Genomic DNA, 12,418 nt, shown 5'->3' on the forward strand with positions numbered 1-12,418 from the left:
ATTGTGTCTTTCATTCTCATAAGCTCTGTTGCTTTTCTTTGCAGGCTTTCAAAATGTATTTTATGCTCACTCCATGTCTTCTTAATATCCTTTATCTTTTTGGTCATATTTGCCTTCATTTCTTTGAATTGATTTAGGAGATTTGTGTGATTATCATTGATTAGTTGTCTTAAATCCTATATCTTGTTAGGATATTTTGTTTGTTTTTTTGGCCAGGCCATCTCTTCCTATTTCCTTGTATGGCTTGTAATGTTTTGTTGATGTCTAAGCATCTGAATATGTTGGAGAATTTACTCTGATAGTCAATTTCTCTTTTGACTAGTGTTTGTTTTGTTTTTTGTTATTTTTCGTGGTTCCTCTTTGATTTTTGGTTCACCTTATTCTGTCTTTAAAATTGTCCAGCTTAAGTTATCAAAATCAGGTCAGGGACTCACTAATGGGGTGCAGATTTTCTCCCATACGGTTCAGGTTGAGAGACCTAAAAGTTTTTCCTCTTGAAGTTTCCTGGCAAGAAGCAGATGGCACTTGTTGGCAAACCTTCCCAAGAAAGTGTTTCTTTCAACCTCCACTTACCTGTGTTGCTGGTTTGGGCCAAGTGAAGTTTTAAAACCAGCTCTGCTGGCCTAATTCACTGAAAAGAAACCACTCTCTGCCCTCCGACACACCATCCCTCTTCCCAGGGAGGAAGATGTCTATTTTCTTTCATTCATCTACAGTGAGCCGGGGGTTTTATCCAGTCTTACTATCTTAGGGGTAGGCATGGTGCCTTTCCCAGCTACCATGGGGGTTTAATAACACACACTTGTTGTCTTGGTTCTATGTCTCTCTATTCCTCACCCTCCTGGAAGTTGTTCAGCATTGTCCTTGTTTGTTGACTCCCAAGGCTGGTCCCTCAGACATCTTTTCACCCTTTCTCCACTGCTTTTGTGAGAGATTTGAGTCCTGCCTGCCTACTCTGATGCCATCTATCCCTCTAGGTTTTCTTGAATCATTTTGGTAATTTGTGTCAATCAAGGAATTTAAGGAATTTTTCCATTGTATCTAAGTTGTAAAATGCATTAGTATAAATTTTTCTTAATATTCTCTTCTGTCCTTTTAATATGTGTGAGATTTGTAGTGAAGCTCCATATTTCATTTTTGATGTTAGTAATGTATTGCCTATCCCTCATATACACACATATCCATTCTTTCTCTATCCATCTTTGTCTCTCCCCCCTCATCTCTTCTACTCTCTCTTTTTAAATTTTTGACAAATCTAGCTATATTTCTATAAATTTGCAAGACCCAGTTTTTGGTTTCCTATTTCTCTGTTTTTTGTCCTTTTTATATTTGATTATTTCTGCCTTATTCTTATTATTTCCTTTTTTCTACTTTCTGTTTAATTTGGTTTTTTTAAATTTTTTTTGAAACTCAGATCACAAAGTAGAAGAATTACTACTTTTTTCCCTTGTCACTTTTTACAAATACATATTAAGAAAGAAAAAATGTACGTGCCAACAAGAGAGTAAAAGAAGAGGAAAACTAAATTCAATAACTTTAAATAATTGGGATTTCATCTATAAGTACTCATAGAGAGGCTCTGATCATCAATTGGCCTTTACACATATGATTCTATGTCCAAGCAAGATAAAACATGTTTTTCAAAAGTTATAATGTCTTAAAAAATAACAAGACATTGATTAATAGCTGCAGGAAAGATAGAGAATATAAACAATTCTGTCAGTCTCTTAAAGGACCCCTATGTTTTCATTTTCATGATGCATTGTAACTCCAAATTATACCAAGAGGCACAAGTTCCCCCAGCTTGGTTTCCTGACCTGAGTGCAACAAGGCACGCTGTTTTCTCAAAACCTGTGGCTCATTTTAAGGTACCATCCGCACATTTTAACATAAGCTGTAAATTACTACTGAGGTTAAAAAAAAAATTAAAAAGAGATATCTATCCTGGGCCCAGCCTCTCAGCCAGTGGCAGCTTTGGCACTGTACCAGGTGGTGGGCTTTGGAAGCAACCTATTCCGGCCTCATGTGTTGCTCTTCAGAGACCCCATTACCAAAAAAAAGTGATGTTTGAATCATGGATTTTCAGGATGCAATATCAGATGGGCCAAAATTATCCTTCCAAGACTACTCAGGAAAGGTAACAGTCTAGACAGCCCTGTAGCAGTTACAATTCTCTTTGGTGCCAATGACAGTGCTTTAAAAGATGAGAGCCGTAAGCAGCACACTGGATGAGTATGTTGCAAATTTGAAGGGCACGGTGCAGCACCTAAAATCTGTGGACATCCCTGAGAATAGAGTTGTTCTCATCACACCACCTCCGCTTTGTGAAACAGCTTGGGAAAAGAAGCGTATCATGCAAAGTTGCAAATTTAATTGCAACTTGGATGTTGGTGAATATGCCAGCACCAGTTTACCAGTTGCCCAAGACAGTGGAACTACTGTGGTTCTTGACCCATGGACCCTGATGCAGAAAGACAATCAAGAATTTTCATCTTATTTATCAGAAGGGCTAAGTTTATCACCAAAGGGAAACGAATTTTTTATTTCATACCTTTGGCCTTTGATAGAGAAGGTCTTGTCCCTACCTCTGTTTCTTTCTTACTGGCAAGATGTAGTAGAAGCAAAACCTGAGCTAAGTCTTCAGGGAGCTGTTAATCACAGACAATTCAAGTTTGGTTGTTAATTTACGGAACATGAAGTTGCCAAGGTACAAAATTTCTAAGAAGATTGATCGAAGAACACTTTTTTCACATGCCTAAACATTTATTTGTAACTGAACCAAAAAATAGTATAGTTTTTTTCAGGGAAAAAGAAAGGAATATATGGTAACATTTTAGTCACATGTTTATTAAACATCAGTTGGGTACCAGGTACTATAACAGACAATGAATAAGTTATAAAGTTAAAAATTACTTTCCTTGTGATGTAAAAAAGTGAAAATATAAAGTAGATGGGGGAAAGTAAGAGGAGATTATTTGGGGCTGAGATTTATGAAGGAAAGGGGTTTTAAACTATGCATTCATCCACTGATTCATTAATAAAAAATGACCAAACTAAACATTTACTAAAATCATTCACTGAGGTAAGTCTGACTTACACGATGTTTTACATTGCTATAGAAAGAATGGACAGCAAGTCAGTCCTGGGGAAGATTGTCCTAGCTTCCTGAATCTCTTTATTGGTTTTCTCTCTACTTAGTCTTTAAAATGCAGTGTTTCTCAGCTTCTTCCTTCTACTTTTTCACCACTCTACTCCATCTCCCTGGGCAGCTTTAAATTCCTGCATCTTTAACAATAATCTATCTTCTTGTTTCTCTGAAATCTAGATCTTCAATAACCTTCTCTTTTGAGACTCTCTACCTGTTATTCCATAGTTATTCAAATTTCAAAATGTTCAAAATATTCATGTTTTCCATTGTACTCTTACACTTTGCCATCACCTAACCCTTATTTACAATTCCACCACACATGCACACACATTCATTTACTTTCTGCTTATCATATGTTCCCTTCTCAGTTAATGGTATCATGTACCACCCTGTCACTCAGAGCAGTAACCTCAAGCTTATCTTGGGTTTCTTCCTTTACTTCATCACCTATCCAGTTGTTATCAAGTTTTGAGGCTGTTACATCATCTGATAGGTCCATATCCTTAATATTACTGCTTCAGTTCAGGTGATTATCACTTCTCTTACTGACTCCTACAATGATTTTTAATTCATTTTCATGCAAATATTCTCCCCAACTAATTTCAGTCCATTCTCTAAGGCAGAGTTTTACAAACATTTTCCATCACAGTCCAGAGAGTAAATAATTTAGAATTTGAGAGCTTTCAGTCCCTGTTGCAACTACCCAATCCTGTTGATGTCTTGGGAAAACTGATATAGATAATACATTAATTAATGAGAATGGCTCAGCTCCAATAAAAAATTTATTTTCAAAAACAGATGGCAAGCCAGATTTGGCCCATGGCTGTATTTCAAGATCCCTAATCTAGGGTTATGGTTCTAAAAATGAATCTGATAATGACACTTAATATCCTTTTTAATTACTTTATTTATAATATTTCTAAACTATAGATGCCATAGATGCATATGGGATTACAAACATGCCAGATGCAAAATTATCTATACTATATTAAACTTGCAGTCTGTATCATCTTAAATTTGCATGGATTCTATCTTTGTGCATATTAACTTGCACTTTAGTAGCAATAAAAAAAGGCGTAAACACGCAAATAATAATTTGTCCTTGTTACTTTAATTAACGTTTTAAAATTGTTCTATTGTGTAGTGAATATTTTGAAAAATTACTTGTATTTTTCATTCTTAATCATTCTTACAGCCCTCCTCCCACTGGTGTGGAAGCATGCTTATAGAGAGGGCAAAACTCCACCAAAAATAAGATCAATTATTGTTCAAATTTAAACTTCCAAAACTATCTCTTGCAGGTCATTTTAAGTGCTAGAGTTGTGAAAGTTGTGGCTTTAATCTGCAAGAGTCATGTCTTGTTGAGTGGAGAATAAAAGGCATAAAGATTCTAGAGGTCAAACTTTGAAGAACTGATCATAGAGTTCTCACTCTGCTGCCCAAGGTGGAAAGTCTCTTCTGTCAAGTTCTGCTTGAGAATTTCCAGGCTGTTTTAATGACTTGGGAAGGAACAAGTGTAGTTAGTAGAACCCAGTCTGCTTGGATATTACTTTGAGTGATTTGGAACAGTCAACTTTAAACAAAAAGAGATAATTCCTTGTGATTTTGGGGGTGAAGCTGATTTTCTCCTTCCCCTCACATATTCGCATGGCTATTGGCCCCTTATCCTCTGGCTTGGGGTACTTAATTCAGCTAATGAATCCATTTCATTACCATCTTCAAAAAATGTTTATGAGTACCAAATATTTTTTAAAAATCTCTGTGTTCGAGTGTTTGTTATATGTGGGCCCTCTGAAGCATGGGACTTAGAGCAGGAGTCCTCTTATCTGGGACTCAGAAAGATATTATCTCCACTAGATATTGAATCTTATGATAAATCTACGGTGCTATTAAGGATCCTGGGACAATTGCTTGTCCATTGGGAGGGGGTAGGGGGTGGGAATAATGTTTCATCTCTACTTTACACCATTGAAATTCTGTATCAGTGACACCATACAATGCTCATCCTTTTGTGTCTGCTTTTTTCACTCAACATAATGTCCTCAAAGTTCATGCATGCTATCATATGCATCTCAATTTCATTTCTTCTTACAGCTAAGTATTTTTCCATCATATGTGTACACCACATTTTGTTCATCCATTTATCTGTTAATGGGCACTTGGGTTGTTTCTCTCTTTTAGCAATTGTGAATAATGCTGCACTAATCATCAGAGTGCAAATGTTTGTTTACACCCTTGCTTTCAGTTCTGAGTACATACCTAGGAGCAGGATTGCTAGATCATATAGAATTTCTACATTTAGCTTCCTGAAGACCTGCCAAACTGTCTTCCACAGAGGCTGTACCATTTTACATTCCCACCAGCAGTGAAGGAGTGTTCTTATTTCTTGCAGACTCTCCAGCACTCGTAGTTTTCTGTTTTTTAAATAATGTCAATTCTGTAAGGTGAGAGATGATACCTTATTTTAGTTTTGAGCTGCATTTTCCCTAAAAACTAGTGATTTTGAACATCTTTTCATGTGCTTTTTGGCTATTTGTATTTCTGATGAGTAAACTCATGGAGTTAAACTACAGAGTACAGGTTATGTAGACATTAAAAGGGGAAGCTGGTACTGAACGTATATAGAATGTTTAAGAAAGTTGATTGTAAATGTATGGAAATGGATAGAGTTGGTGGTAACACATTATGACGAGTATAACAACACTGCTGATTTACAAATGTGACTGTGGCCAAAAGAGGTAGTCTAGGGAGATTAATTTCAGTTCAAAGGTAACTAGAAAGGTAGAAGATGATCTAGGAACTGTATAACAGTGATTTTGGTGTTGGATGAGGCTTGTGGTTAATAGTACAAATACAAGAATGTTCCTCTATTACAAGGTGCTAAGAATATGGTGATACATGTGAAAACAATTGTTAACTTATAGACTACAATTAACAGTAATATTGTAATATTTTAGCAACAAAGGCAATGAAGGTATTATATCATTGCTAAAGATCAACAATAGGGATTATAATGGATAATGGAACTCTTCCTTTTGGAGTAATGAAAACATTCTAAAATCGACTGAGATAATGACAGTACAAATCTGTGATGAAATTGAAACCTTCTGAGTGTACACTTTGGATTGAACAAAGCAGGAGACTGTCTAACACAGTGACAGTGAATCCTGTAGTGGATGATGGACTGTGGTTAATGGTACAAAAATGAAAATGTGACCTCAGGAATTGTAACAAATATATAATATTATTAATATATGGTGTTAATAATAGGATGGTTTGTAGGAAAAATACAGCAAGTATAAGCTATGGACTATAGTTAGAAGTAATATTATGATGATGTTCTCTCATCATTTGTAACAAAAATGTCACAACACTGTAAGGTGGTGGTGGTGGGTGATGTATAAGAATCCTGTACAGTATGCATGATTACTTTGTTAACTCAAAACTTCCCTAATAAAAAAAAGTCAATTCCAAGTGAATTGAAGAAATAAATGTGAAAGGGAAATTCTGTATTTTCCTTATCAGCGATTGATTTATTTCTGTTACTTGAAAAAATATTTCTGTTGAATCTATCTCCTAAACATGTACTGCATCATCTTGATCATTTTGCTGACTTCCTTTTAGGTCCAGAATTTATTGGCTATTGTCTGTCTTCCATGAGAGCAACGACTGCGTCTATGTCATTCACCCTGTACACTCATTGCCTGGTACGTTGTTTATTAAATGATTGATTTGCAAGGAACTGCTTTCCATGGAGAACATATTTAAGGAGTACTAGTGTTGAGAAACACTATCCAGTATAAAATCACGCAGATGTAAGAATTAAATTTAAAAATGACAAAAATAACAAAATTGAAAAACAGTATAAATTATATATAATAGGTGGTGTCCTGAAATTAAGACATCAGTGTTGGATTTAATAGTAGAAATATCAGTTCTTTGATTTTGAGCATAATATGTTGTATCTGAACCATTGTCATTATATGTCCGTTTTCAAAACTGTAGTGAATGGGTTTTTATACACTATTCTTGAGATGGGCCTAAATGCAACAGTCTTTCCTTTCATAAATTGAATTCATCTTTCTCTAGAGCCCAGATTTTCACTGATAATAATAATAATAACTCTGAGTGTTTACTATCAGTCAGAAATTATGGTAATTACTTTTCATATAATTGCTATGTTTAATTAATTCACTGTACTACTTTATTTATTTAACTCATTTTATTAACTCCGTAAAGTAAAATGACTCCTGTCACTTTAAGACAATTCAATCACTTCTATTTGAAACCTGATGTATTTTGAATCTCTGCTCTGAATTTATATTCAGTCAGTTCAGTGACTCCACATTTAAACTTTTTCATGTCTAAGTTTGCCTCTTCCTTCTTTCTCATCCTCAGAATGAAATCTTTCATGGGGTATATAAGGATGAGTCAGGGAGTTTGGCCTGGTCACTTCCCATCCTGACTTTGGCCTGGCCTGTCTACTGCCCAGAATTCCTTGGCTGGGGCCCAGTTCCACCCTGCCTGACCCCAGAAAATCATAGATCAGATAGGAAGACTGATGTTGACTCTTTAGCTTCTGGATTCCCAGGTTTATTCTGGAGAATGGGCTATAACACACCAGGAGGAATAATGGTCAGGCTGTGGGATTAGTTTTATAAATAACTTTAAAGCATTTGGACACATGGTATTGAGTCTTCGTGCATATTTCATAAATGTTAAGAGCAGTCCTGAATAGGAGTAAAAAAATCTGTTCTTCTTTATGAGTGTCTTGACTATTTTAGTCTTTGCTCTTTTATATTATCTGTTCCTTAATTTCCAGCCTCACTACTGTTGTAGCTCTGATTATTCCAGCAATTTTTTCTTGGTTTCTGATTATTCTCCTATTTCTTTCCAATGTAGGCAGGTTTATGTTTTAAAATATTATATCTTGGGAAGTGGCCATTGCTAAATCAGATGAGCTCCCATCTACCATACAGGAGACACTTGGTTCATGTCCCAGGGTCTCCTTGTGAAGGCAAGCTCACCTGCATGCTGTGGAGTACTGCCTGGCCCACAGGCGCCATGGAGAGCCGACTCAGCAAGGTGATGCAACAAACAAAGAAGGAAGACCAGCAAGAACAAGAAGAGCCCATAGCAGGCGAACACAGAGAGTAGATAGCAAGCAAACTGCAAGGGGGTAGGGGAAATAATTAAGTACAGACACAGAAGAACATACAGTGAAGGGACATAAGGAGCAGACAGCACACAAAAAACCACAGGGGGGGATAAAAAAAATTTTATCTTAATATATTTGATACATTGTATTTTTAAATATTTTATCTAGTTTCTTTATAAATTTCACATTGGAGGGTCATTCATATCTAACCATACTACCAGTAACAGAAGGTCCCTTGTCTTAGGTATCATTTCAAACAAGTTCAAAGAGACTCATTCTGGACAGAATTGCATCAGTCATCTTGCTGCCTAAAAAGTGACCCCAAAACTTGGTCAGTTAAAAGTAGCACAATGGTGAGGGGAAGTAGGGTGGGGGGTTGAGTTTGATTATCCACAAAACTGAGAGGTGGGTTGCAGGAAGAAACAGGGGAAGTCTAAGGAGTTGCAGTCTGTGGAATGCTCATTTGGTAAATATGGGCAGAGGAGAGTTCTGGTGCAGGTTGTTGTATGGGGAGGAGGGCTATGTGGGATAGGGTGCACCTTGGGCATGCTTCTGTGAGATAGGAAAGTGTTCATCTTGTCATAGTATGTGGAGACCCACACATTAAACAACAAAATACTAAACTTCCATCCTGGGGAGTCCTGCTATGTTCTCAATTAGAGGGTCAAGAATCTCTCAAGAACATAGACAGTGCCTAATAAAAGGAAACAATATGTCAAGCACTCAATAATTGCAAGTAACCTTATTCTTCAAAAATTGTAACTTAGTGGTTACCATAGGTTCCAAGGGGAGGGTGAAAGAAGAATAGAATAGATGAAACATAGGGTACTTTTAGGGCATCGGAATTATTCTGTACAATCTTGCAATTACAGATAAATTCCATTTTAAATTTTGTCAAAACATAGAAAAGTATACAGTGCAAAATCATAATGTAACCAATGTAAACCATTGACTATGTTTAGTAGCAATGTTTCAAATTATCTGCATCAGTTGTAACAAATGTACCATACAAATGTAAAATGTTATTAATAGGGAACAGTAGGGGGCGGTGTTGGGTATATGGGAATCCCTTTTATTTTCTATGTGACTTTTCATTAACCAAAAGCTTCTTTGAAGATAAAGTGAAAAGAATACGACACTAGGGAAACATATGGAAGAAATTGTCACTGTACATAAAAGATAACAGATCTTACAGTGATGAAAAACACAATGAAAAAATTACTTTTTATTTTTTATTTTTGAATTTTTGTATTTTATTTTATGGGGTTTTTTTGGCTTTGTTTTTGAGAAGGTTTTGTATCACAGAAAGGCCACAACTGTAGTAGGGAAAGATCATGGGTATGGGATATTGGTGATGGGGGATGTGTAGAGAGAGGTGAACATGGGGCATTGTCTTGGTGAAAGGAGACACACACAACAACCAAAAGAATACAGAATTCCCATCCTGGGAAGTCCTGCTACATTCTCTAATAGAGCATCAATAATCCCCTGAGTACATGGACAGTGCCTAGTGAAGGAGAACAGACCAATAATACACCAAGCCCTTGTTATTGATGGTTGTACTTATGAACCTTTTCTTGGGAAATTGAAACAGCCTATTATTATTATATTGCCTGAGAGTTACCTCCTGAAAGCATCCTAGTTACTCAAATGTGGACTCTCTCTAAGCCAAACTCAGCATATAAACTTACTACTTCTCCCCAGTAGTGGGCATGACTCCCTGAGCTAAGCCTCCCTGGCACCAAGGGTTTATTACCAGTGGCACATTTGGAAAAAGACTTTGACCAAAAGGAGAAAACATTAAATACAAATGAGTTTTTGATGGCTAAGAGATTTCAAAGTGAGTTGGGAGGTGATTCCAGAGATTATACTTATGCACATCTCAGCAGAATCATATTGACTAACACAGTAAACAGTGCCTCAAACAAGGGGGCTCCTGAGGGCTCTAGAGACATTTAGATACTATAGGCAGAGCAGAGTTTCAGGAATTCAGCATCCTGTCAGTGGGCCTTACTTTGGAATATATGCTCCCCAAAGTATCAGAGTTAGACTCATTTATAATTTCCCTACACATGGCTTATCTGCCTTTGTATTTGAACCTGTAATTAGCACTATACTCATTAAATATGTGTCCCAGAAACTTAAATCTTCAGTCTGTTCATGTATCATTTGAGCCCTAAATCTCAGCAGAATTTCAATACCTACTCTCCAGTTCATTGGACTTGCCCAGAGCAACAAACAAAAGGATGATGATGGACAACACCCATACCATAAAACACAGAGTATCCACAACTGCAAGTAAGACAGTTCCATCCATCTGTCCCAGGGGATCTAAGCCCCCTCTCAATCAGAAAGAATGGGCATCTCCTTCCCCAAATCCTCAAGATTGAAGATTGAACAAACATAAGGGGGGAATGCAACTATGGGCTTAAGTAGACTCATTATTATTCTAGCAATGGAAAAACTTACATCATTGATATAAAGGCAGTGGCCACTAGAGGTTCTGAGGGGTGGGGGGGGAGAGGGAAGAATAAGTGTAACATGGGGCATTTGGAGGACATTTGAATTGCCCTGTATGACATTGTAATGATGGATACAGGCCATTATATATTTTGTCAAACCCATAAAATTTTGTAGTTTAAAATAAAAACTATAATGTAAACTGTAGTCCATGATTAGTAGCAATGCTTCAATATATGTTCATCAATTGTAACAAATGCACCACACTAATGAAAGATGTTGTTAATGAGGGAAAGTGAAGGAGGGGGAGGAGAAGGGGTGGGATATATGAAAATCACCTATATTTTTTATGTTAACATTTATGTAATCTAAAGCCTCTTTAAAAATAAAAAAAGAAGAAGAAAATTACCACAGTGTGTTCCTTGTCATGATTCTTTGGTTGGTGGGGCAGCTCTTCTGGGCTTACTTGAGAAGTCACATTTATCTGGTGATTCTACTGGAACTGAAGGTCAAAGATGACCTCATCTACAAATTTGAGACCTTAGCAGAGAGGCTGAAAGGCAGGTGCTGCTCTCTCTGTGTGCTCCCTCTCAGCATTCAGTAGTCTACTCCAAGAATTTTTACATGGTTGCTGAGTTCAAAAAGATAAAGGTGGAGGCCATACAACATCTCAGACCTTGACACTAGACTCCACAAAATGCCTCTTCTGACATGTTATTGGTCAAAGCAAGTCACAAGCCGAGCCCTGATTCAACAGGGTGGAGAAGGAGGCCCCACCTCTTCGTAGAGGAGCAGTAATGCCACACTACAAGACATGTGGGCAGAAGGAGGCATGAGGCACTAAGCATAGGAGTGACAGAATTAACAAATAAAAACGCAGGGCACCCAGTTAAATTTGAAATTTAGATAAACAGCATATCATTTTTTAGTATAAGTAGGTATCAAGGACATCCTTATGAAACTCAGATTTAACTGAATGCCCTCTACTTTATCTGGCAACCATAATTAACAGTAATTATAAAAGTGACCTACATGAACTTTTAACCTCTACATAAAATCATAGCTTGATTTTGGAAATCTCAATCAGGAAATATTGTTTAAAAACATATGTACAAAAATGTCTTAAGGTATAGGATTTTTGGAGTTTAGACTTTCTTATAGATATTAAGAGCTCATCAATAAAGAAAATGGCAAGGCCAGAGAAGTGATTTCTCTTTGGCTATTTCATTGTCTTTGAGTACATAATCCCTCCATTTATCAGTTTGCTAGATTTACAAATAAGTTTACCAATTCATTCATATTCATTCTCATTCTCACACCTCTTCCAAGAACATTGAAAGAATGAAGAAATATTCATTCATTTGTAAAGAAAGATAATGTTCCAAGCATTGCTTTGGTGAATACGGATTTCCAGGTGTATTCCTTGTTTATATCTAAGGACATTTGTCCCTCTGGCCTCAGCTTCCAAGCTATACAAGACTATTCTGATCTCACTCTCAAGCGGGGAACCACAGTGCTTCTGAGAGAGAACAGAACTCATCAGTTTAGCAAACAGGAAGAAAAGACTTTTTTATCACTTTTCTAAAAAGTCTTAGAAGAAATACTACCTAATATTTATTTTCATTTCTAGTTTCTCTAATTCTGCCTTTTAG

General features: G+C 36.6%; 1 protein-coding gene and 1 pseudogene across 1 annotated transcript in view; one reads left to right on the forward strand and one right to left on the reverse strand.

Annotated features, from left to right (window-relative positions):
- Positions 1-2,683, forward strand: part of LOC101419916 (isoamyl acetate-hydrolyzing esterase 1 homolog pseudogene) — a 43,173-nt pseudogene extending 40,490 nt beyond the window's left edge.
- The window catches only part of LOC131277892 (endogenous retrovirus group K member 6 Gag polyprotein-like), a 422,186-nt gene that overhangs the window by 107,420 nt on the left and 302,348 nt on the right, over positions 1-12,418 (reverse strand). The gene's annotated exons all lie outside the window — the stretch shown is intronic.

Source organism: Dasypus novemcinctus, chromosome 1 (assembly GCF_030445035.2).
Source record: "Dasypus novemcinctus isolate mDasNov1 chromosome 1, mDasNov1.1.hap2, whole genome shotgun sequence".
Lineage (NCBI taxonomy): Eukaryota > Metazoa > Chordata > Mammalia > Cingulata > Dasypodidae > Dasypus > Dasypus novemcinctus.